The sequence below is a fragment of the Pectinophora gossypiella genome, chromosome 10 (genome assembly GCF_024362695.1).
Source record: "Pectinophora gossypiella chromosome 10, ilPecGoss1.1, whole genome shotgun sequence".
NCBI classification, from domain to species: Eukaryota; Metazoa; Arthropoda; class Insecta; order Lepidoptera; family Gelechiidae; genus Pectinophora; species Pectinophora gossypiella.
Genome location: NC_065413.1, coordinates 1,193,081 through 1,220,406, shown reverse-complemented (window position 1 = coordinate 1,220,406; position 27,326 = coordinate 1,193,081). Strand labels below are relative to the sequence as shown.

General features: G+C 39.6%; 1 protein-coding gene and 1 long non-coding RNA gene across 3 annotated transcripts in view; one reads left to right on the top strand and one right to left on the bottom strand.

Annotated features, from left to right (window-relative positions):
* The window catches only part of LOC126370311 (uncharacterized), a 279,505-nt gene that overhangs the window by 139,912 nt on the left and 112,267 nt on the right, over positions 1-27,326 (top strand). The gene's annotated exons all lie outside the window — the stretch shown is intronic.
* Positions 13,632-27,326, bottom strand: part of LOC126370358 (uncharacterized) — a 100,039-nt gene continuing 86,344 nt past the window's right edge. Inside the window, exon 3 of the long non-coding RNA XR_007566874.1 lies at positions 13,632-13,764. This is a non-coding gene — a long non-coding RNA (uncharacterized LOC126370358). The remainder of the gene's footprint in view (positions 13,765-27,326) is intronic.

Genomic DNA, 27,326 nt, shown 5'->3' with positions numbered 1-27,326 from the left:
GTTAAGGAGTAAAGGACCGCGCGCGGACTGTATGACTTCTTCTATCGTGTGGGTTGTGAGGTGAATTACCAACGTCATCCACCAGGGTTGAAGAGTTAATCGTCTTGTTTGAAACTAAAACCAAAGGTAAACTGATGGCACCACCACGCTGATAACGCTGGTAAATTGAAACATTTATCGACTCCACTAACATGGCTCATGTAACGACTACTTACTCACATCAGTAAGTAGTAACCGGGACCAATGGCTTAACGTGCCTTCCGAAGCGAATCATCAGCGAGTGATCAACCTGTAATGTCCTAACGAAACTAGGGATCACAAAGTAATTTTCGTGGTGTGTCCCCACAGGGATTCGAGCCGGGGACCTCTGGATCTTGAGCCCAACGCTCGACCAGTGGACCACAGAGGTCGACTGTTTGGCTTAGGTACAGCCATTTGAAATAAATTGAGGCCCAGTAGGGGGTGAGGTAAATGAATTGGTGCGAGGTGAAAAGTGTCCGAAACTCTACACGTTAGGCAGAATATGTGGCTTGGCCGTTTTGCTACCATCACATGAGCGTAAGGTGACGGTAAGAAATTGATGACTGTTCATTGCCATTCTATTACATAGTTCTTGTAGTAACGAAACGATCAAGCCCCATAATTTGCCTAAAGTGTAAAGTTTGTGAACTCAGTGTTTGCCCAATTGGGCACCCTCAGGCCTGTTGTCTTAAACGTTGTACCGGGTGAGAGCCTTCAGCGCTCCCCATTTGTCCGGCCAAGTAGTTAATGCCATCTGCGGCAAGTGTACAATAAGTCACGTCAAAAAAAAAACTTAGTGTTTGTATAATTAGGACGCGTAGAGTTAGAAGCTTGGCTCTAAATGAGAACAGATAACATTTGACATTTCAATCGATATAAACTCGTCTTGGCGTAATTTTACACGAAAATATCTTTGTTGGGATTAGTTGTGTCTAATAATAATTATCGCTTTAACTACAGCTATCCTTGTTTAATTTATGGTAAGCGGCGCGATGGAAACTCCAATCAATTACGTCTATTGTTCCAATCGAGCTCGCTAGTGACGGAAGACCACAAATTGAATTCATGTTACAATAACACACACACACACACACAGTGAGTGACAGCTACACATAACATGATCGCTTTGTTAGGGCTGGGGAGAGGGGGAAAAATGCTGGCATAGATACAATTAGGCACTAACAGTGTTACTACAAAACAAAGACTAAAAGATAAACTATGTTTAAAATATAATCCGTACACGAAAGAAGTCCCGAAGGCCGCGGCGTTACTGTCGCAGATTCTACATACAATTATTCTGACTTGTCAAGTTAGTTTCATTAAAATCCGCCGACTTCTTTCGTGGCGCGAAATACTATTTTAAACCTAGTTTATTTTTAGTTTGTGTTTTGTAGTAACACTGTTAACCTTTTTGTTTTAGAAGCGTATTATGCCTAGTGTAGGACTGATTTTGTGGAGGTGTTTTTACGACGGCTTAACGTGCCTATATAATATATGATGTATGAGCTTTGTTGCTTTATAAATAAAGAGATTAAATAAAATAATACTAACTTGGCTGTTTGGGATTCGTCCTACGTGTTCGTACGTACCTATTCGTACTAGACGAGTTCGTACAGAAATGCGTCCAAAATGCGAGCGATCTTAAATCGTGGCATGATAAAAAAAATCCCTGACAACACTCTTCCTTCCCTCAGGCCTTTTATTGCCGAAACAGAAATCCGAAATAATTCCTTGTCAAAAATAATTGTTGAAATAATCCCTATTTCTTTGCTGATTTATGAATTCAATTCGTCCTTTCCAAAGAATATCTAAATTCGAATTAATACGCGTAATGAAGTGTACTGAACCGAAAAATAAATGGAAATTCGGGATTTTAAAGAGGTTATAAATATTAAAGGAAATTGGATTTGAGAGATGATTGCCAAAGAGATAATTTACTTACCTTCAGGCTTTGTATTTACTTTTCATTTACCAACGCTAAAGGGTTCAGTGGAGCATATTTTGAATAGCAATGGTACGTTGGTATAGTACCTAAGGCATTATTCTAGATTCAGGATCCTGTGTTTCTCTGTAAGTAAACTTGAACTTATAAATATCCAATATTCAGTTGGTAACATAATTACATTCTGAATCTTTAGTTTTTATTCAATCAATCAATACTTTATTGCACAACGGCATATACAAAGGACATAAACATACGAATAAAAACATAAGCACAAAGAGCGGCCTTATTGCTAAACAGTAATTTCTGCCAGGCAACCTTAGGGTGAAAGAAGTTTATGTATTGGAGCACGGGCTGGTGCAATAAACATAATTATAATGATACCAACATTATTACCATAAATTTTTGCATTTGAATTTGAACACCGTCAGAGTCAAATTTGAATAAAATAAAAAAATCTTTTTCTGAAGGAAACAATGTGTTTCATTTCGGACCCTCATCAAAATGGAGTCCGCACGTATGTTAAGTCTACAAATATACCTGCTCCGTTCCGTCGTGGGTAAAAAGTCAGTCACAATTTTGCAGCGGACTTGAAAAGACAGTTCGGATAGAAGAGACGATACGGCTATCAATCTCCCCCATCGGAAGGGTTACCTCCGTGATAAATGGACCATCTCGGACGAACGTTTCCCGTAAAGCGACCACATTTTTCTGCACACTTGAAGGTCAGACCTGATGGTTCCGTACAATTTGTCAGGACCGTATTTCTACCGAGACCGTATTAAGTTAATAATATATTATATAAAGTCCGTGTTGCTCTATGATTATATAATATATGTTTGTTTGAACATCAATTTCCAAGAGACTGAGTGACTTATTATAGATTTGCCGCAGATGGCATTAACTACTTGGCCGGACAAATGGGGAGCGCTGAAGACTCTCACCCGGTACAACGTTTAAGACAACAGGCCTGAGGGTGCCCAGTTGGGCGCGAACCTCGGCTCAGGGCGTCGTCTGAGAGGAAACATATTTGAAAGAATTAATCGACCCTGGTAGGTCGATAGCGATAAGCGCTTATTGAGGGAAATAGTCGACCACACCGGCGGGGTCGGTATCAGGGTCATGAAGTGTTTGGTGTCGCGAGCTGATTGGCTGCCTCTATGGCTAGAGTGAAGTGAACCTAGCTCAGCCGCTGGTGGGGAGCGGAGAGTTGCCGTAATATACAAAGTGTTAGTGACATCGCTGCATCGTAACGAATACTGAAGGAGATGATTCAGACCATGATTCTGAGTTGATATCAAGTGGATTTTCCTGTCTGAAAATTCATAAAAATTTAAGTGTTTTTTTAAATTATTTTCCGCTCCGAAAATTCCACTTGATATCAACTCAGAATCATGGCCTGAATCATCCCTCAAAGTTTTCGTTACTATTCCTTATTCTAGGCTGTGGTGGTATTAATCACAGAGTACGTTAGCTACTTATATGCGCTGTTCCAATGGCCGGCATTCTGTAATTTGTGGGCGTAATTAAGTCGTACCCGGACTGGATTGATTATTCTGGGAAAATCCGTGAACACAGCTCCATGTATTGTGTTCTCGTCTGTGTATGCAAATGCAGAATTTCGGATGGGATAAAAAAGCACACATTACTTGGAAAAATTCTGGTTTAGTCTTCTTTGCAGAGAATTACTACATAGTATAAAACAAAGTCGCTTTTTCTGTCCCTATATCCCTATGTACACTTAAATCTTTAAAACTACGCAACGGATTTTGATGCGGTTTTTTAAATAGATAGAGTGATTTAAGAGGAAGGTTTATATGTATAATAAAGTCCATTAAATAGTGGAGAAATACTGTTATTGTCCAGGTTTTTAATGTGATGTCGTAAATAATTTAATTTTTTCCTCAGCATTGCACCTGAGCGAAGCCGGGACGGGTCGCTAGTTGTTAATAAATTAAAAACATCACGCTCCACGCCTGTATCCCCGAAAGGGGGTAGGCAGAGGTGTATAATATACACATCCACTCCTCGCGAGTTATATTTAAGTCGAATACAATTGTTAGAGCCAGAGTCTACATTCGAACCCCCGGCCAAGTAGTTAATGCCCCGGCCAAGTAGTTAATGCCATCTGCGGCAAATCTACAATAAGTCATGTCAAAAAAAAAAAAAAAACATTCGAACCCGTAATACTATGATGTTATGCGTTCTCTAAACACGGCTATCAAAGATGGCCGCCCAAATTTTACTGTAATCACGTGTTATGTCTGAGTGTTGAAATTTAGTTCTGTGCAATAAATTATATTTGATTTGATTTGATTTGGCTACCATGATTTAGGTTTCAAACTATATTGAATCCCATCACTTATCTTTTTATGTAGGAACAAAGTCCTTTCCAATTCGATAAATCATGTTTCAATTTGTTTGTAATTAAGTTGTACCACAACAACGTATAACGAGTAATTGTACATTCAGCGGAAACCGTATTTGCGGAAATTACGTAATTGTACTCCCGGGTACCTCGGAAATCGTATCCCCGAACGGTATTCCGGAAACAGTATACGAGAATCGCAGTCCTTTGACGTATTATGTTCATTTGCAACTAATTCAATATAATCAAATGTTCAGTTCCATTCAAGACTGACGCCATACTATTGTAGACTAAAATAAGACCGAGGCATAGAATAAGGAATAATTCGTATCGAACGGCAACTCTCTGCTCCCCACCAGCTGCTAAGGTAGTTTTACCTCACGTCCCCTCAGACATAGTTTAGTCTTCAACCGTATGGCGTCAGACGTCACACACACGCATGCGCGTGTACGATAACGTCAATGTGTAGTGTCTGTGTAAAACGAGGTTGTTTGTATGAAGTGTCCGGTGTGTGACCGAGATGACTTCCGGCCAAGTAGTCTATGCCATCTGCGCCAAATCTATATTCAATATTCAATATTCTTTATTTGCATATTACGATGGTGTACAAGTTTGTAAGTTTCTACAATAAGTCACGTCAAAACGTCACGTGTGTGTCGTAGGTTTGTAGGTTTTTTATTATTATTATTATTTCAAAAAAAGAAAAAAAAAGACCGAGATGACTGGGTGAGGTAAACCTAGGTTGTCATATTGCTTTTGAGATGGATTGCTTTAATTTGGCCTTTTTAACCCTTCAGTTTGACAGAGCTTATAAAAAAAAACCATCTCTCTGAACATTAAATATCCGTCTAAAGTGTCTTGTACTTGTTTCATTTCTTCGCAGTTTTATGTCAGATGACTAATAGGTCTGTTTAGCTAAAATAACAAAGAACTTGACTCAAATTTTCTTTTTACAAAAGCTGACGCCTGATACCCTGAAAGGGTGTTTCATAAAGGGACCTTTTTAATATTTTGCATAAACTGTTAACTTTAGGAAACGAAAAATTTTTTGGTACGAAAACCAAATATTCGTATTATTAGGCAGAAAATTTGGTTTGAACAGAAAGAAATAAAGCTACTTTACATAAATCAACAAAGTGCTTTTGATTATTTTTTATATGTTGACAATACAATACGAAATAATCGCCTTCCTGAACTCTAACACTCACAGAGGATGTTCCCAATGTTGACGATGATGTTTCTTTTTTCGTTTAAGTAATTTTTGGATCAGTAATATCAACAGCAGTGTTTCTTTGTCGGAATCCATTTTCACACTGATTGTACGTGACGGGAGCCGCGGCTACGCGACTTCTACGCCGCGCCTACGCGACTTCTACGCCGCACCTACGCGACTTCTACGCCGCGGCTACGCGACTTCTACGCTGCGGCGACGCGACTTCTACGCCGCGGCTACGCGACTTCTACGCCGCGGCGACGCGACTTCAACGCCGCGGCTACGCGACTTCTACGCCGCGACGTCGCGTAAACGTCGCGCAGACGCTGGCACGACGACAACGCTTGAAAAACGCTAGTGTGGTGGGGGGGTTTCTAAGTTATATAACCGATTAAAAAATATCTTGTTCTTAAGTATCCATAATGAGGAGCTTGGTGGCGCAGCGGTAAACGCATTTATACCCAAAAACAAAGATAATCATGTGTCATTCATGAAATAAGAAGGTTAAGGTTAGGTTTAGGGAAGGCAACTCTGTACAGCGCTCTACATTTTCTTTGGGGTACGTAGCCTGGAAAGTCCCTGGTCATTTCTTTTTTAAAAATAATATGGGCTCGCGTTCGACCACAATGATAGAGGATTCGATCCCGGGATCCCGGTCATATTTTAGTCCCGAAATTTTCGGGATTGAATTTAACGAATCCCGTAATTTTCGGGATTATTTATTTTTCATATATAAGTCAATAAAATGTGCGTGTAACAAATGTGTAAACGTGTGTAAAATATCCGCTTCTTGTTGTGTAAGTATTGATAGTTTTTTGTTGACATAAATGCATTAATTTGTTATATTTCACTGTCTTTTTGTTGCCACTTTCTATTACCAAGACAATCCCGGGACTACCCCGGGATCCCGAGATTAACTTTAGATAATCCCGAAATCCCGGGATTGGAAAACATGACCGGGATCGAATCCTCTACCACAATCTCATATTTTGATGGTAAGTAACGATTTGGTCTAAGGTGGATCACGCTTACCTAGCCAATACCTATTCACTCTAGCCTTGAAGACTCCCAGATTATAACGAGTTGGAAAATCTATTGTGACCTTCAAACAATAATAAGGTGTATATTGAACAAATAGAGGTTCCCTAAATAGAGGGAGCCTGTATCTTGGGAAGCCGTAAAAATGGGGTACATACGAGTAGATCGATATTCGTTAGCATGTAACCCACTTTGGCTCGTGCCATCGTTTCAATATTAGTGGAATTAGCATGAGTAAACGTGTCAAACGTGCTCACGTGTAACTGACAATGACACGTCGTGACACGCCTTGCCACGTCTTGACACGTCTTGGCATGTCTCTAGCACAAACGAGATTATTTGTAGTCGTCTACGTAACGTAACGTGTACGTATTTCTAATCATGAAATGTCAGTTAGTTTCACTTAGTGACTAGGTACTGTTTAATAGTAACAGTAGTAGTAGTAAGTGGAAGAAAAGTACGAAGAAGGCAGACCCCACCATCAGATGGGAATAATAAATGCCAAGGAGAGAGAGAGTAGTAGTAGTATAAACTAGACTATGAAGCCGTGGTTGCCCAGCTGAGGAGTCGTGGTAACCCAGTTGGTAGAACGCTTGTCTCTCACTTTGAGGTCGCAAGTTCGAATCCAGCACAGGCCTAAACCTTCGCGGGTTGGAAGGTCAGACAGCCAGTCGCTTCTGTAAAAAGCCGGCCCTGTCAAGTCTTTAGGTTAGGTAAGCGGACCTTGTGGAAAACGACAGATGATGATGAATGACGTCGTAACGAAAAGTTTGAGAGATGATTCAGACCATGATTGAATTGATATCAAGTGGAATTTCCTGTCGAAAAATTCATGATAATGTTAGTGTTTCTTTTTTAAATACCCTATGTCCTTTCATTATTAAACAGACGATGGTGCTAATTCCTGTTAACATCATCTAATTTTCTTTTAAGTTATATCTGTCATTTTCTAACCGGTAATCGACAAGCATTTTTATGGAACACACGTCAATTTTAAGCACAAATCTAAAACGACCGTCTAAAAATTTTACATTGGCAAATAACCCGCCAGAATTATGTTGACAGCACACGTCAAACCAGCGAGATACCTTTTTGATTCGCCCGGGTTATTCATTAATTTCCTCATTCTTCCTAAAATTAAGAGCTGTCAATCATCCGTCCCTTTCCTTTTCGGCGGATAATTAAATGACAGGTGTAACTTAAAATAAAATTATATGGTGTATACAGGAATCAGCACCATTGAATGACTAATTTATAATTCCACATTTGAATTCCGAAGCCGTTAGCAACCAGAAATACTTTGTATAAAATACTATTATACAATGTTCACTTCAACACTAGTTATTTTTTTAATTTATTTATATCATCAAAGTAGTTAGGTAAACCACTGATACCGTTAAACCACAATAAGGGTTATCTCCGTACCAGTCTCCTCAGTTCGTTCGTAATACAAAAAGTAGTAAGTTTGCCGGTAGCCACCAGAAGTACTTTATACTACAATTCTGTAGAATTACTATTAAGCAATGTTCACTTCTACACTAGTTATAGTTACCCTAATGACATCACACCAAACGCTTTCCAGTTTCATAACGATATTCCCAAAGCAATTATCTACTTCACGGGCCGTAGGTAATTCCACGTAAATAAGTAAAACTTGAAGTAAAGGAAGGCACTTCTGGGAACTATTTTAAAACGTGTTCCCTTGAGTTATTCGTAAACCAATGTAATGCTTCGGAAAACATGAAAGATAAACTTATACTAATCTAACTTTCCACTCGCGACTCCATTCGCATGGAATTCGGTAATCACGTGCAGACTTTTTTTGACCCTCCTTTTTATACCTTTAAGGGCTGAATTCCGGCATTTCTAGGTCTAAAACTTTTTCCATATCAAAATTTTATGTAAATCGACTACCGCGAAAAGGTATTTTTTTTCACCCACCTTTTCATAACTTGAAGGGCTGAATTCCGGCATTTCTAAAACTTTTTCCATACCAAAATTTTATGTAAATCGACTACCGCGAAAAGGTATCCACCCACGTTTTCATACCTTTAAGGTGCGAATTCCGACATAAAAACAATTCTTTGTCCTTTTCTGACTCTAAAACTTTCTCTAAGCTCTTATAATATTAATAGTGTAACATTAAATATATACTTACATTGTTTTAAGTTTACGCGGTTATTATCATAATTAAAATACAAAATAACGGGTTCTTACCGCGTTTAAAATAGGGATATGAGACTAGCGAAACGTGAGGACACAGTGAGTGCGGTTTGTCGTTTGTAGAAAATTATGGATCTACCTACTCCACTCCAATCTCATCAGTCATCCCGTGATCATGGCACTTGCAACAGTGTCGAAATATCGGGAGTCTCATATCCCTACTTTAAACGCGGTAAGAACCCGTTATTATGTGTTTTAATTAAATATATAAATGTACGTTCCGTCATCATTATCTTCAGCCAACTGGAAATACTGTAATTACAAACGGCTTTCATCATTCGACGTTGGTTATTTAACTGTAATGTTATGTAGTTGTTGGCTGAGAGTAATGTTATGGCGTTATGATGGTTTTCGGGGACAAAGCAACACGAACCTCCATCAGAGCATTCCAGTCGACAAATACAATTTACAAAACAATCTGTGTAGTAACATAACATATTATGAGGTAGTTTGTTTGTTTTATTGCTTTAAGTACATACGAATTATCGTTATATAAAGCATAGGCGAGCTTATCCCTAATTGGGATTTTTCCAGCTAACCTTAGACAACCTGAAAGAAACTCAGTGGGCCGGTGTAACCACGCAATAAATGAGTTAATAACTATGTATTACAAGTGAGCCGTATCGCCGTCTATAATAGTCGAGCCAACCGTCTCAGTTTAATTTTTATTGAGCCGCCAAAGGCCCCTGACATGGCTCAATTACTCACTTACATCAGTAAGTAGTAACCGGGACCAACGGCTTAACGTGCCTTCCGAAGCACTGATCATCTTACTTTTTGGACAATATGGTGATCAGCCTGTAATGTCTTAACCAAACTAGTGATCACAAAGTCATTTTTGTCCTATGTAGGTCCGATGGGAAAAGGCCGGATGGGCTGACTTTGGTGCCTTGGAAAAATGGCAAGTGCCTAGTTTGGGACGCTACTTGCGTCAGTACTGTCGCTGCCAGTCACCTTAGTCGCACTGTCCACTCTCCTTCAGCGGCAGCTGAGGACGCTGCTGAGAAGAAAAGGGAAAAATACGTAGCACTGGCGCCACTGTATGATTTTGTGCCCGTTGCTGTGGAGATCTTTGGCTGCTGGGGGGCAGACACCAGAATCTTTATTTCAGATTTAGGTCGCAGGCTCAGGGAAAAAACGGGTGACTCTCGCTCCGGTTCGTTCTTGGAGCAAAGGTTGGCCATTGCTATTCAGCGCGGCAATGCGGCGAGCGTTATGGGCACCTTTGCACAGGGAACGGTCAGGGGCGGGTTATTTATGGACTAAGTTTTCTTTAATAATTTTATTGTTAAATTGTATATGATTTGTCAGAAGATAATAATTAAAAAAAACACTAACATTTTCATGAATTTTCCGACGGAATATGCCACTTGATATCAACTCAGAACCATGGTCCGAATCATCCCCTCAGTATTTGTTACGATGTCACTAACATCCTATCTACTTGTATGGCTACTTGTATGTACTTGCGCAGGGTGTAAGTGACATCGTAACAAATACTGTAGGGGATGATTCAGCTCATCAGAAATTTTCCAGCGCAAAAGTGTAGAATTGAAAATAATTTAAAAATACACAAGAAAATTCCACTTGATATTAACTCGGAATCATGGTGTGCATCATCCCCTCAGTATTCGTTACGATGTCACTAACCTATGTCACTGCCATAAGTCCTATTGCATTTTTGTGTAGTGGCCCCAACATTTTCATCTCCTCTTAATGCGTAAGCTGTTGTCAGCACTTTGTCATGGGAATTCAAAGCCATAACAAAAACAGGACGTGCAACTAAGCAACGGTTGACATTCTGAGAACAGACCGCCTACTTAATGTGAGGCTATCTTTTGAATTAAGCTAGTAATAAGTTCAGATTCTATTGTAGAGCTCCGTCAATCAGACGTATAGATTTAGTTCTATGCAAAAAAGTATATTTGATTTGATTTTGATTATGTTTAGTTTTTTAAAAAGCTCGTCGACTACCACGATATTTGACTATATAGAGTTTTGTGTTTAATGTCATTGTGTGTTTTTTGTTTGTATATTGTATACGCTTAAGCAAAAAAGTATTATTTGATTTGATTTTTGTTTGTTTCAGGTACGATTGCTAAGTGCTTGGCGTTATACATGGGAAAACCAGATTTACAAACGCGTATGTATTTGTATAGATCACACATTGAATAAACTTAACATTAAACTGTTTGTGTCGGTTCTAATATATTATGATGGATCATATAACGCGAAAGAACTAAGGGGTTAAAAAGAACATCGAAGCAATTCGTCTAAAAAAAGCAATATTGTTTTTTGTCATTTGTTGGCATTGCGCACTTACTTTTATATGCGCAAATATGAAATTGAAATATTGGTTTTAGATGAATTACTCCGATGTTGCTTTTTTGGACTCTTTACTCACGCCCATAGAATAAACAATAACACTTAAAGATAGAAGGGACATTCTTCGCCCCGCACCAGTACGAGCTTGGTGCGAGCTTGATTTACCTCACCCCCCTGATGGGGCCACTTTAGTTTGTTGAAGCTGTAAACCATTAAGGAGTACTAGTAAGAGAACGCGCGTCGATTGTCTGTCTTGCTTCAACGCACGGGGTAAGCCGGAATACGGTTAGATTGAGATTTTTATGGATCGGGCTGTACCCATATTAAACTCAATCTTAAAAAATATCTTCTTCTTCAACTTCATCAACCCTGGGGTTATTATTCAGTCGCCAAAGGACCCTGACATGGCTCAATTACTCACTTACATCAGTAAGTAGTAACCAGGACCAACGGCTTAACGTGCCTTCCGAAACACGGATCATCTTACTTTCGGACAATCAGGTGATCAGCCTGTAATGTCCTAACCAAACTAGGGATCACAAAGTGTTTTTGTGATATGTCCCCACCGGGATTCGAACTCGGGACCTCCGGATCGTGAGCCCAACGCTCAACCACTGGACCACAGAGGCCGTAACACTTACACTTTAAATCGTCAATTTTTACATGAATATTGAATATATCTTTAGCGAACGTCTAATCCGCTTAAAACTATTGGTAAGCCATATTTTTGTTTTACCGAGACATACACGACCTTTGATTTATGTCGATTACTTCTACGTGAATACATAATCTAGATTAGAACACCGCTTAACCTCAAAGTACATTACAAAGTGAGAATATATGGTAATTTAAGGGTTTCGTTATTATACAACCGGATTGAGAATGGCCCAATTGTACTCCAGATAACATGGTGAGAGTGCCACTCGAACATGGCAGGGTAATCGTGGCGAACCCTTTCAAGGGTTTTATAATGCCATCAATACGGTTTACGATAGGATGTAGTATCTTACGTCTTTGTCCTTCGAGATTAAACTGTGATACTAGTAGCTTCTTTATTTATTATCTTATATTTACATACATAGAAACGTTGCGATTGGGGCAACCACCTTTCTACACGCCCTATCTATGGAGTAATGACGGCGATTACTCCACCGACAAGAGCGCAGCTCTCAAATAAAGATAGATAAACACACGCCTATTTCCCATCGGGGTAAGCAGAGACGAGAAGCAGAAGGCAAGAGGGAAACCACTGCCCTATTTTTCCCTAAAAAAGTAGCATGGAAAATGCTGCACCGACAAGAGCGTGGCTCTTAAATTGATGATGATGAAGCAGAGACTATGGAATTCCATTTGCTTCGATCCTGACACACTTCTCTTGCTTCCTCCACATTCATAAATTTTATTTTTATTTTCAAGAAATTGCTTGTAAATATAATCAGCGGGTTTTATTTATTTATTAACACAAATTACATAGATATTACAGGCAGTCCCAATTCGCTTCAATTCGTTTTTTATGCCTCGGGTGATAATATAAGCAGCGTTATTAAATTCATAACATAGCATCACGCCTGTTTTCCAAAAAGGATAAGCAGAGGTGTCTTGAATACAGACCCACTCATCGCCGGCTATGACCCACACTTTATTGCAATAGAAAATTAAATTTAATTATGAATGGTCAAATATAATGTCCACAACTGCTGGCTAAGTCAAAATGTCCACCCGCCCTTTTTAATCGAGAATTTTAAAACCAATCTTGGATATTTTAGCATTGTACCTAGAATGTGTCGTGCGTGAACAACTTTTATTAGGAATCCAAATTCGATTTGCTATACTGTTCCTTACCTAAAGGACATCTCCAATTTGGTCAATGTACGTCCTTCTAGGTCTTCCTCTGCCAGCCCTACCACCAACCTTCGCTTTATATACTTTCTGCTTTCGTAATCCTATTATCCTGCATCCGCTCTACGCGTCCAAACCAACTTATTATAGACGTGAGCATTATTATTATCTTTTTTTTTAAATAATTTCTTAAATACATTACTTAAAGAATTGCTATTTTGTTAAGTTAGAGTAGCTTACAGAAATATGAACAAATGCCAATCAGAAACTAGCACCACCAATCACTTATTTTACCCGCGAAAAAATTGTAGAAGTCTATGGTTTTTCCAGTCAATTTGCACGCGATTCCATAAAAAATTAAGGACATATTCGGCATTGGATCTCAGATTGACGATTCAAAGTGTAACTATGTTACCAACTGAATAAAGATATTTTTGAATATGAATTTGAATTTAATGCTCGAACATGTTAGGGAGGACATTTCCAGGATTTGTGGCTGATTAATCGCAATAGGCTCGCCACCTTAACATGGAAATTAAACATAGCTGGCGAGGAGTGGGTGTATAATATGTTACTAGCTTTGGCCCGCGGCTTTGCTCGCGTTAAATTCAGGGTAACACGGTTTCTCTTTCCTAATGTACTTACCAGCCTCCGTGTAACAGCCTCCGTGGACTAGTGGTAAGAGCGATAGGCTCACGATCTGGAGGTCCGGGTTCGATTCCCGATGGGGACATTGTCGAAATCACTTTGTGAGACTGTCCTTTGTTTGGTAAGGACTTTTCAGGCTTGAATCACCTGATTGTCCGAAAAAGTAAGTTGATTCCGTGCTTCGGAGGGCACGTTAAGCCGTTGGTCCCGGCTGTTAGCCGTAAAAACACCTCCACCAACCCGCAGTGGAGCAGCGTGGTGGAGTATGCTCTATACCCTCTCCGGTTGATTGAGAGGAGGCCTGTGCCCAGCAGTGGGACGTATATAGGCTATTTATGTTATAGTCACAAATGGGCACCCTCAGGTCAGTTATCTTAATTTTTTGTGCCGGAAGAGCTGCAATGACATTGCAAAGGCAAACCTAAAATAAGCCACTTATTTTTTTTTTAATATTATTTAATCGTCACTTGTCTTGTTTCGATATCGCATGAATAACACCGCGCCGTCAGAAAGCTCCCTAACACCGTGACCTGTGACCTACTTGTAACTTAAACATCTTTATATTACTTATCCTATTTTCCAATTACCAAGTAAGAACTCCGCTCGCTGGAAAGAACTCTTGCGTGCAGAAAACTAGTTTTAAATCATCTGTAATTTGATTCAAGAGAACGAAATAAGAAAGGCAATAACCACACAAAAAACATAAATAGCCTATATACGTCCCACTGCTGGGCACAGGCCTCCTCTCAATCAACCGGAGAGGGTATAGAGCATACTTCACCACGCTGCTCCACTGCTGGTTGGTGGAGGTGTTTTTACGGCTAACATCCGGGACCAACGGCTTAACGTGCCCTCCGAAGCACGGAATCAACTTACTTTTTCGGACAATCAGGTGATTCAAGCCTGAAAAGTCCTTACCAAACAAAGGACAGTCTCACAAAGTGATTTCGACAATGTCCCCATCGGGAATCGAACCCGGACCTCCAGATCGTGAGCCTAACGTTCTTACCACTAGACCACGGAGGCTGTGAAATGCAATAAGAGCTGAAAATAAAAAAGCATTTAAGAAGCATCTCCGCTTGATTGCGCTACAAACGTACAGCAGTTTGAATTCAATTAAAGCAAACCATCTCACTTTGAAATCCTCTCTCAAATAATATAAGACTTTAAGAGAGTGCTACAAAGAGTGTATTCGTTTGAGCAGTCGAGCGTTTTGTTCAGACAGCTTAAGTGCCAGAGCACATTAACTGATAATTATATTTCTAGCAAATAGACAAAACTCTAGTACTAATTCCTGTAGACGCCATCTAATTTTATTTTAAGTTATACATTTTCTTATCTGTTGAAAAAGAAAGGGAAGGGTAATCGACAGGCATAAAATGTATGGAACACAAGTCAATTTTAAGCAGAAATCTAAAACATCCGTCTAAAAATTTTACATCGGCCAATAATCCGACAGAATTAACTAGACAGCACGTCCGACAGATAATGACGGATTGCAAACCAGCGAGATGCCTATTTCACTCGCACGGGTTATACATTCATTTGAAAATTAACTTGTTGACAAACATCCGTCCCTTTCCTTTTCGGCGGATAAGAAAATGACGGATATAACTTAAAATAAAATTAGGGCCAAATCGGGGTCATTGTCTGTTCATTTTAAAATGATATGCCATTATATTATTTATGGGCGATGAGCTGATTACCTGTCAGCCTTATATGTATATTAATTTAGAGAACTTAGTCTGGAAAGTCATTGGCTGTGGGTAGTCAAAATCAAATCAAATTTATTTATTTGCTAGAACACATAGAAATACGAAAAGATGGAAAATAGTCTATAACCTGCAGGCTGACAAATATTCAAAAATATATACCTATTGGAAAGAAAGTATGCTATCGAAAAATTGACGTCTTCTGATTACTTGTGACTCTGTGCATCCTTATAGTATTATGTACGTGATTTTTTATGTAATATGCTTAAGTGTTGTTATTCTGTATTTATAATTCAGTAATAAGTAATATAAAAGGTTTTTTGACGTGACTTCTTGTAGGGTTATTTAAAATCTTTACATTCCGGTCATGAAGAGCTACATCAAAGCAATTCATCTAAAAAAGAAATATTGCTATTTGACATTTGTTTGCATTGCGCACTTACTTTTATATGCGCAACTGTCAAATTGCAATATCGCTTTTTAAATGAATTGTTTTGATCCGGCCTTTTTAACCCCCCAGATTAAACGTCGTGTCTTATAAGGAGGTGCAATAATTGGCCTTTGATCGTCAAGAATGGAAAATGCTACACCGACAAGAGCGTGGCTCTTAAATTAGTGATGACATTCCGGCCAAGTAAAGGTCACTGGTGCACCCAGTGAGCTCCTTATTACTCCGACACTGAAGTATCTTGTTAGTACAGTTAGTACTGCCTGCATTGAACTTGTTTTTCTCCTATTAAATGTTACGGGCCTGGCTACGGGACTTTTGAGATGCTCGTTATATTTTGTAAATAGAATGCGAGTACAGTCGAATACGGGAATGTGTATGTAACACGGGTTGGATTTCTGACTGAATATATGCATTCAAATGCTATATAAACATCTCGCCACTGCTGTGAACAGTCCTCCCCTCAATCAACCGTATAATTATAATCCCTTTGTTGACTGTCACAACATGCCCGAAATATAAACAGAATAGTAGAGTGACATTATTATACATGTACAATAACGTACTTGGCTTTAGACAGGCCTAATATAACATTTCTGACAGATACTATTCTCTGCACCACCCAAATCCCCTGGTAGTTGCGGCTTCCGAATACATCCCGCTTAGGGACGGTACTGAAAAGTATCGGCGTCCGGAGGATGTAATATACGATCCCGACGACCCGGTTACTCTAGCCATAGAGACGGCCAATCAGCTCGCGACACCAAACACTTCTCGACCCCGATACCGACCCCGCCGGCGTGGTCGACGATTTTCCTCAATCAGCGCTTATCGCTATCGACCCACTAGGGTCGATCAATTCTTTCAAATATTTTCCCACTCAGACGACGCCCTGAGCCGAGGTTCGCGCCCAACTGGGCACCCTCAGGCCTGTTGTCTTAAACTTTGTATCGGGTGAGAGCCTTCAGCGATCCCCATTTGTCCGGCCAAGTAGTTAATGTCATCTGCGGCAAATATACAATAAGTCACGTCAAAAAAAAAGACAGTTAGTTACCATAACCACAGATCATATAATACTAACGTACCATAACAGAACATAGCATCACGCGTAGTATAATAATAAATAATATATAAACTTTCTCCGCAGTCTTCTTCTATTGTGTGGGTTGTGATGTGGAGTACCAGGCTCATCTACCCTGGTGTCAGTTGAGCCGCCAAAGGCCCCTGACATGGCTCATGTAACGATTACTCACTTACATCAGTAAATAGTAACTGGGATCAACGGCTTAACGTGCATGGATCATCTTACTTTCGGACAATCTGGTGATCAGCCAGTAATGTCCTAACCAAACTGGGGACCACAAAGTAATTTTTGTGATATGTCCCCACCGGGAATCGAACGCGGGACCTACCGATCGTTAGCACAACTGGTAGGCACCGAGCCCTCCTATCTAATATTTTATTTGAACGTGTACCTTTGGGCCACCCTGTATTCATATAGTAGTTAAATTATGTTGAAGCAGGCATGCGTAAGCAACAACTTAAGTATATTATAGTGAAGCGATGTAATACGTCGCTATGTAAATTTCACTATCTGTAAGGTATATTCGAAACTGTTTGCTTTAACACGCTTACTCAGTGTGTCTTGAGAGATTCTATGTAAATATTATTCTAGTTAAGTGGTGGCCAGGAAAATAGCGGAGTAAGGAACGAAAATAGCAAATTGGGGATGTCCTTAGAAAAGGTTTAGCACGATCTAGTCTGAACCGGTGCGTGTATGAATTGAATGTGGAAGCAAGAAAATTATGTCAGATACAAATGGAATTACATAGCTTCTGCTTACCCTTGAAAATAGGCGTGTGTTTATGTATGTATGTTAATAAATATATAGGTATATTATATTAACGTTAACACACTATAATAAGGTCCTACTCTTGGTCACCTGCCTCTCCTAAACCTATCAGAGAGGGCAGTATACTGCAGACCTGGAGTCGATTTAGAAAATTTTATTTCTTTGACCCCACCGGGAATCGAACCTGTAGCTTGATGGTTAAAGTTTTTAGCCATCACCACACTACTATAGAGATTGTCGGATTCACTTTCAACATCTCAATATCGCCACTCGCTTTCTTCATGGTCCTACATAAGCGGCAGCGACATCGCGTGCTATATGCGGCGCCACGCACACGCGCGATAAAGCTAAAACGCTGCGCGATAAAGGTCCCTGTTTAAGTGAGAGTGCTAAAATAATTTATTCATATAATATTGTGTGACACCTATCCGCAGTGGAGCTGCGTGGTGGAGTATGCTCCATACCCCCTTCGGTCGATTGACGGGAGACCTGTGCCCGGCAGTGGGACGTATATAGGCTATTTATGTTTATGTGTGTTAATATTGTGTACAGTTATGAGCAATATCTTATAGGTACCCGCATATTTGTCTGTTTAGTGAAATTTGTAAAAACCAGCCAAGAGCAAGTCAAACTCGCTCACGAAGTATTCCGTTATTTATTTGTTATTTAATACTATTTTTTGTTAAAGCGGCAACAGAGATACATAATTTGTGAACATTTCAACTATCTACCAATTGCTCTTGAGGTACAGCCTTGTAATAGACATACGGAAGGACAGACAGCGAAGTCTTAGTAGGTAATGGGGTCCCGTTTTTACCCTTTGGGTGCAGAACCCTAAAAAACGTCAATGTGGCTCATGTGGTATTCACAGATAAGAGAAAAAAGCGAAGAAAATCAAGGGCAGTTTAATGACGTTCCGATATCAAGGTGTCATACTATCTATTATGAACCATCAATGACCCATGGTCTCTGCCCGTGAAAGGGTTAAGTAAGTCTGGGTATGTACACATCAAATCATTTAAAATATGAAATATTTTCGGCCGAGTAAGAAATGCCTGTCGGAGCCACGTTACGACATTAAAAATATACAATCTAATCTAGCCTACAAGATTCCACTGCTGGGCAAAGGCCTCCCCTTAATCTTTCCATTTTTCGCGGTCCTGTGCGCACTCCGGCCAGTCCCTCCGGCAAGCTTCCAAGTCGTCACGCCATCTCTTCCGAGGTCTACCACGACGCCTGTACCCGTCATGAGGCACCCAATGCGTGACGATCCGTGCCCACTGCTCAGGGTGCATGCGACAAACATGTCCGGCCCAATCCCATTTGAGTCTGGCGGCTTTACGCCCCACATCAGTGATTCCCGGTTTTGAACGCAGTGTTGTGTTTCGGACTCAATCAATTCGTTTGACACCTAACACACTACGCTCAATCGCTCCTTGGCAGTCCTTGAGCCTGGACTTTTGACGTTCAGTCAATCTCTAGGTCTGGGCACCGTAGGTTACGATGGGCAGAATACACATGTCGATGAGCTTTCGCTAAAGCGAATAGCGCATTTCATAAATGAAATGGGAAGAAAAAAATATCAAGAATATATTCTTTGCTTTTCCTTACGTGACTACACAGACTACATAAAGGTACGTGTACATTATTATGCCGCTGAAACCGACTTGCATACTACACAGCTATGTAAAAGCCTTTACTCGTTTATCCTGTCACTTCCTGGATAAAATATATCGTCGACGTCAAGGTTTAAATAACTATATCCAGTATAGTAACTACATCCTTATACAAACGTCATACTTTTTGTATATGTCGCAGTTAGATAGTTATTGTCGTTATATAGTTATATCCCTAGAGATATAATTATATCACGGCTACACCGCTACAGTTTAGTGATATGGTTATCTAACTAAACTGATCTGGTTAAATAGGCACAAATGAAGCAAATAATAAAATAATATTACATTGGTTTTTATTTTATTGCAAAATCAATTTACGTAACCTTCAATGTGTTACAAAACATATTAAAGCACTTAACCTCTCATATGCCGAGATACCAGACACAATAGATTTTACATTGTGTCTGGTCGAGATCCGCGTTCCGGCGTTCGAAAGATTAATCGTATTTTTAGTTTAAAATTCTAATCATTTTGAAAAATTCAAATTCTAATAATTATTTATTTATATTTATTTTATTCTTTATTTTATTTAGTAAAGGTTCAGTATAGTTCAGTAGATCGTCTTGCCAAATACACGTTTCATTTCTCTCGATAAGATAAGATTCTTTATTTGCCATAAATGCAAACTAGTATCGAACCTACTTACCTCACGTTACATGTTGTTTGTAAATGTGGCGTCCAATATGGAAATAAATATTTTCTTTCTTTGTTTCTTTATGAGCCATGTCAAGGGTCTTTGGCGGCTCAATAGTGACCCTGACACCAGGATTGATGAGGTTGAGAAAAGTTTTTACACACTGCAAGAGTTTTTCTTACATGATAAATAGACAGTAAGTGATGTAGATTTTGTTGATATTAATAGTTTTTAAGATTTTCATAGTTATTTTTAGATAAAGTTTGTTTAATGTTAAGTACTTATTATTATTATTTGTATTTCTGGCCTAATGTAATTTCTTGATATTATTTTGTTTGTTTTTGCTATACCCTCCCGGGTCCATATGTGATAGTATAATATTTCTAACAACTGTTTACCATATGGTGTGCAATAAATACTTTGACTTTGCCTTTGAGGTTGGTACTCCACCTCACAACCCATACGATAGAAGACCACATTAATATAGCGATGTAATATTTTATCCAACAATAGCAGCTTATATAGTTTCACACAAAGTACTGACTATCACAATCATTTGTTTCATTGAATGGACGACACGGACTATTAATCCTAGTCATTTGTCATTATTTTTTGTGTCTTAAAACTCCGAAGTTCAAAGGCTTCGTCCATAGTTGCCATACTGTGAATATATCATATCACCGTCAACTCACTTTATTTCTTCCCTCCGTTCCCCCTGCGCAGCCCGCACCCCGCATGGCGTGCAGCACGTAAATTAGGGATATCCCCACTAGAACGTAGCTTCAAATAAACTGCTAAAGTTAGCCCGAGGTTTATTAGCGTTCTATGCTCGCAGTAACTGTTAAATCGGGATTGCTTTATGAGTTACATAAGCAAACTGCGAGTGGAATTCTCTGCCGTGTTCTGTGTTTCCAAATGCATATAGCCCGGGTGCTTTCAAGGCCAGAGTGAACAGGCACCTTCTAGGCGAGCGAGCTCGATCTTAGGCCTCGTCAATGCCTTCGGGCAAGTCTGGGGGCCAATATCAAACCCATCAAAGGTAAAAAAACAAACTTTTTTTAACATAACATCACGCCTGTATGCCAAAAGGGGTACGCAGAGGTGTATAGTTACTTCCGCGCCCATTATACGCATATAACACCCATTATATCTCTTGCCATTAACTGGGCACAAATCCTGCAAAACAAGAAGAATTCAAAAAATCATAACACTATATAGTCTTGAGCCTACCCCACTGACTAGGTACCCCGTTGGGATATCCCAACAGTGGTACATCCAAGATGACCTAAGTACCCACGCATAACAAAAGCTCTCTGTTAGACCAGCATAATAGGGGGTGAGCCGTATCGCCGTCTGTAATGGTTCAAAAACTGAAACTCAAAATGTCAAATTCAGTGGTTTCGAGCCCGATTCGAACCCATAACATGACGATTTAAGTCCTGCGTTCTCTCATCGGGGCTACCACGGATTCTTACTTTTTTACAAGTTACTAGCGGCCGTCCGCGACTTCCTCCGCGTGGATTTCGGTTTCCGCGGTAAGAATTTCCTGGTAGATTTTTCCTACTTACTTGACACTTATCGTCACATTTTGGACAATTCACACAATATCTTTATAAATTGTAGATTAGTATTTCAGTGGAAAAAAAAAATCGTATGTAGCGTGCTTAAAATTGTGTTTTGAACTGTACATGTAAATGACAGACGTGTTTTCAAGCAGTCGCCGTTCGGGGAGTCGCCGTCAACGCTACAATTCAGTTTTATTCTGATATATAAGCCACATTATTGTAAAGTTTCATTATAATCCATTCAGAAGTGTTTGCGTGAAAGGGTAACAAACATCCATACTCTCAAACTTTCACATTTATAATATTAGTAAAATGCAGCGCGAAAATATATTTTGTGATTAAATGGTGTCTCCAGAAAGTTGCTACTCTATTTACGTCAACTACGCAAAGCAATAAAACTTCCTATTAATAAAACCGCTACCTTACCTGTTGTAAAATAGTGACTATAATTCTACATAAAACTGAAAATTCTGACAGCAAATATTAACTTTATTCTGCTTTCTGTTTGCCGACTCTATTGCAGTAAAAGTTGGCAACTATAAACTTGATTGATGAATTTTGTTCCGTCCGTGTATCCGCTGCCTAAAGTTTCTTTTGTCGGCATTCCCTTCGAAATTGTACCTACCCACGAAACTTGCGCGGCCCAGGTGACGTCTTGAAACATTATCTAAATTAATGTCATTTAAAAACTTCGGCCATTATCTACTTCCACGGCGTCAAAATTGTAGAGTAAATTGTTTTGGTTTATAAAGTTTACTTTTTTTGTTGGACTGGGAACTAACAATAAAAAAATCCGCTGCTTACCATTCTGAGTATATCGTAGAACAAAAGACAGACACACACAGACACAAACAAACAAACAGGGGCAGACACATAGACACAGGGACACAGGAATTGTGATATTTCAATCATGTTCAATTTTCAATCATGTTATGATTTTTGTTTTGTATATGGAAAGTAAAATCGACCTTGTCTGTTCTGTACGGTTCAAATCAAATCAATGCATTTATTGTATAACTATACCACATACACACACGCACGCACGCACGCACACACGCACGCACACGCACACACGCACACACGCACGCACACACTCACACACACTTTATTATTCATTTGTTCTTTGGTTATTTGTGCCTCTGCTCACCTCGTTAGGAATCACGAGAATGATTGACAATGATCTACTTACCGTAGATAGATGAGAGACCTCAGCGTTCCCCATTTGTCCGGGCAAGTAGTAAAGGCCGTATACGGTAAATCTACAATAAGTCACGTTAAAAAAGGTACCTAGTAGATCAATATTGTTGAACGTAAGCGCGTATGTACATAATAAACACACACATAACTTGTCATATTTGAAGTAAAATTATGTTTGCTTACTGTAGATGTACCTCGGAAGTTTGATTTACAACTGAATAAATATTAGTTTCAATATTTTCCCGGTAATTCACTGCGTGTACATCTTGGGAGCCTAGATCTTCTTGTTCTCTCGTGTGGGTTGTGAGGTGGGGTACCAACCTCATCACCCCTGGTGTCAGGGTTATTATTGAGCTGACATGGCTCATGTAACGACTACTTACTTACATCAGTAAGTAGTAACCGGGACCAACGGCTTGGCTTGACCTACGGCTTAACGACTCCATCCTGAAAGTCTCATATCCCTGCTTTAAACGCGCTAAGAACCCGTTATTATGTGTTTTAATTATGATAATAACCGCGTAAACTTAAAACAATGTACAAATTGGAGATGTCCTTACAAAATCTACTCTGAACCGACGTGCTTTTATGAAACGATTAATGAATGTGGAGGAAGCAAGAGAAGTGTGATCGAAGCAAATGGAATTCTTTAGTCTCTGCTTACCTACTTCCCAGTAGGCGTGAGTTTATAAATGTATGTTTGTGTCTATCGTTTCAACAAGCGGTTCAAAGTAGGTAGATAATTATTATTTATAATTTGTATTGTAGGTACTTTCATTGTTAAGCAGGATATTTCAAGATAAGCCACACAATTATTAACACTGTAATGATTTCCTTAATTAATAATTACTCTCGCTTATTGTGATGTTACAAGTGTATCATATGACATATACCTACATATATACGTGTACAAACAGTTAGTTAATTACATGCAAGTTAATTAGAACCTACGCAGTTCAAAGAGATGATGACGTTTCATGATGAACGTGGAAACGTTCATTTTAATGAATACGACGTGCTGGTAACCTGGTATATATTTTAGGGGCATTTCTTGAATAAACAATACCTATACTACGTTTAGAAGGGACACTCTTCACCCCGCACCAATTCATATCAGGTGCTGACCTCACCCCCTGTAAATCTTACTTTAGTATTTTCTTTAGAGCCCAGTTCTTTTTGTTTTACTGTTTTTTGATTCCCCAACCGGCTGCAGCTGAAAATCAGCGTCATAGTCTTGCTACAGCTAGGTCGTGTCATTTGCTGAGCTGAAGCCGTTTCGGCATTATGTATAATTATTATTATTTTTTTGTTTATTAGTGATAAGTATACCGAATAAATATTTTTTCTTTCTTTTTATTCAAATTCAAATTCTTTATTTTCAGACTATTCTCCATAGATGTTAGTAACATAGTACTTAATCCTAATGCTAGTAGACTAATATTTATTTATGAAAAGAAAATTACAAGTTAGAGCCGTCTAGCGGGAGGAGGAATGTGTGCGTGTAGTCGCAACCATCACGCCATCAATGACGACTTTCAGCGGTCCACCCACACACCCAGGATGCTGTTGGAGCTGGCTTCCAAGCGACGCATAATTGAGGCGGAACGTTTCCTTACTACTGCAAAGAAACAATCCGTGTGCGTCTCAGCAAACATTAAAGATGCGTTGCAAAAATGCGGCAGCCACAACAGCACTCTGAGCGCATGGTTGGTATTGAGTGGTCGTAATCCGCATAGGAGTAAGGGGGAGCAAGGGGTAGTGTGTCGCGCCCTCGTTTACAATACAATACAAAAACTCTTTATTGCACAAAAAAAATTTTTCAAAATACACGTACGTTACGTTACATAAAAAAAAATACATAAACTACATAATAATAATTACATAGTTATCTCGAGCATAGAGACAGAAAAGAATCCTCTTATATGCCCGGGGTGATCAACTAAACAAGAATATTCTAAATTGAATATTTTTATTTCAGACTAAAAAAAATTACAACTTTTGTAAAACTATACAATTACCTTGAGGCTACTAGAAAAGCCGAGGTTAGACGTCACTTTCGCATTTCTCGAGACTTTACGAGACTAGAAACATAAAAATATTCATACGAGAAAAGAAACATAAAAATATATTTTCGAGACAGCCTTAGTACCGGTATAATTTATCGGTACTACGCGGAGCCAACCGGTATTTGCAAAGCTTACCGGTATTACATGTTAAGGTAGTGGGGAAACACGTGTATTCCATTAGAGTATGTACATCTATATAGAAATAGCAGGGTAGGCAGAGCAACCATTTTGTTATTGATCTCTCGACGGCCTCGGTGGTCCAGTAGTTGAGAGTTCGGTTCACGATCCAGAGGTCGCAAGTTCGAATCCCGGTGCGGACATATCACAAAAACCATTTTGTGATCCCCAGTTTGGTTAGGACAGTACAGGCTGATCACCGGATTGTCCGAAAGTAAGATGATCCGTGCTTCGGAAGCCACGTTAAGCCGTTGGTCCTGATTACTACTTACTGATGTATGTAGTCGTTACATGATCCATGTCAGGGGCCTTTAGGGGCTCAGTAATAGCCCTGACACCAGGGTTGATGAAGTTGGTATTCCACCTCACAACCCACACAATAGAAAAAAAAGAAAATAGCCCGCTGTGCCACTCTAATTTTATAAATGTGCTCTTTCGTGAGCGGCCATCACGTCACGGTGAGATACCAAACTATGCATAGTGTGAGGCTAAAACCTGCCACAGACGAATCATGCCACTGACAGGACTAAGGCTGTTACTGAATGGTAGCCAAGGGATGGTATGCGATATCGAGGCAGACCACCAGCCCGGTGGTCGGATGTCATTGTGAGGTAAGCCGGAAAGCAATGGACGAGACTTGCACCGGACCGGAAAGGATGGCGTGAAAGAGAGAAAGGCCTATACCCAACAGTGGGTGGACACAGGCTGAGTAGATCGATAAATAGATAGTGAAGCCTGTTTTTATACAAACAGGGATATTTCCCACTAACCAATTTTTTTTACCTTTGATCGGTTTGTTCTTGGCACAAGACTTGCCCGCAGGCATTGACGAGGCCTAAGATGGAGTGAGCTCGCCCAGAAGTAGCCTGTTCACTCTGGCCTTGAAAGCACCCAGGTTATATGCATTCGGAAATACATAAGATGGCAGAGAATTCCACTCCTTAGCAGTGCGCATAATGAAGGACGATGCGAAGCGCTTTGTGCGAATAGTTGGGATATCCACCAAATAGGGAAGGAACCCGGCCGTACGTGTGAAAGTCCGAAGATAGAGTTTCTTTTTTATGCATAGCTTATGAGTTATGGACGTCTTGTTGGCTGAAACAAATCAGCCATAAACCTCATAAACATAAATATAAACAGCCTATAAACGTCCCACTACTGGGCACAGGTCTCTTCTCAATCGGAAGGGATATGGACTTATACTTCTGGGGTTATGTATACGTTTTTACAATAAAATACCAGATAATACTTTTGTCAGAAAATAAATTTAAAGCTCATGTGAAGCTTACTTTATGTAAACAAGCTTATTATAAGATTAATGACTACCTAAATGATAAAAATGTCTGGTATTGAATGTGTTCCTCTAGTTATTAAATAACTTGTACATCAGTAATTAGTAACCGGGACCAACGGCTTATCGTGCCTTCCAAAGCACGGAAAACACAACGATGTAAACCACGCGTTACTACATACCCGACAAGAAAAACATCAGCTCGCGTTCGTTTTTATTCGCCTACAGTACACCAAAGCGCCTAACTCACTATAAAAAGAAAAAACTGACTTAATAAAAAAGCTACCTTTTGGTAGCCCTATTGTGTATGCAGTTATAAAGTGCTACTGCACATGAAATGCACTCGGGAACGCAGTAAGTGCCTTGCACTCTGCACGCTCGCGGTAAAATACACAGAATACCTCGAGTAGGAAAACATGGGAGGCTTTCACGAGTGATGCCTTGTAAAGTCGATGTTGAATTGAACCACAGACCAGACACTTCATACAAAAATCTCGCGCCTCATTACTTCGCGCGTGGAAATACTCCTAAACGAGTATACTTGTCTATTATACAATACACATAAACTTTATTCCATCAAAATAAAAGGCAATATTTACAAAAGACTTAACCAGGTACATGACAAATGGCGACCTTATCGCTTAAAGCGATTTCTTCCAGACAACCTTAAGGCGAGGAAATATGTGAAAATTAAAATATCGCGGATGCAAACTATAAGTACAACTTACCAATAAATATCATCATCACCATCAGCCGTACGACGCCCACTGCTGGGCATAGGCCTCCCCCAAGGATCTCCGCAACGATCGGTCCTGCGCTGCCCGCATCCAGCGGCTTCCCGCGACCTTCACCAGATCGTCGGTCCACCTTGTAGCGGGCCAACCAATAAATATAAATAATATGTATTATTAGAAAATGTACACACGGAATCGCAGTGCCCGAAAGGGTCTGTGATGTGAAATTTATAATGTAACTTACCAATTTATACGCCGTTATAGTACGTAAGTAAATAATATTATCAATAATAAATACACACCTAATACCGGGTTTTACTTATCAAGAATATGTTTAGCCATAGAGGCAGCCAA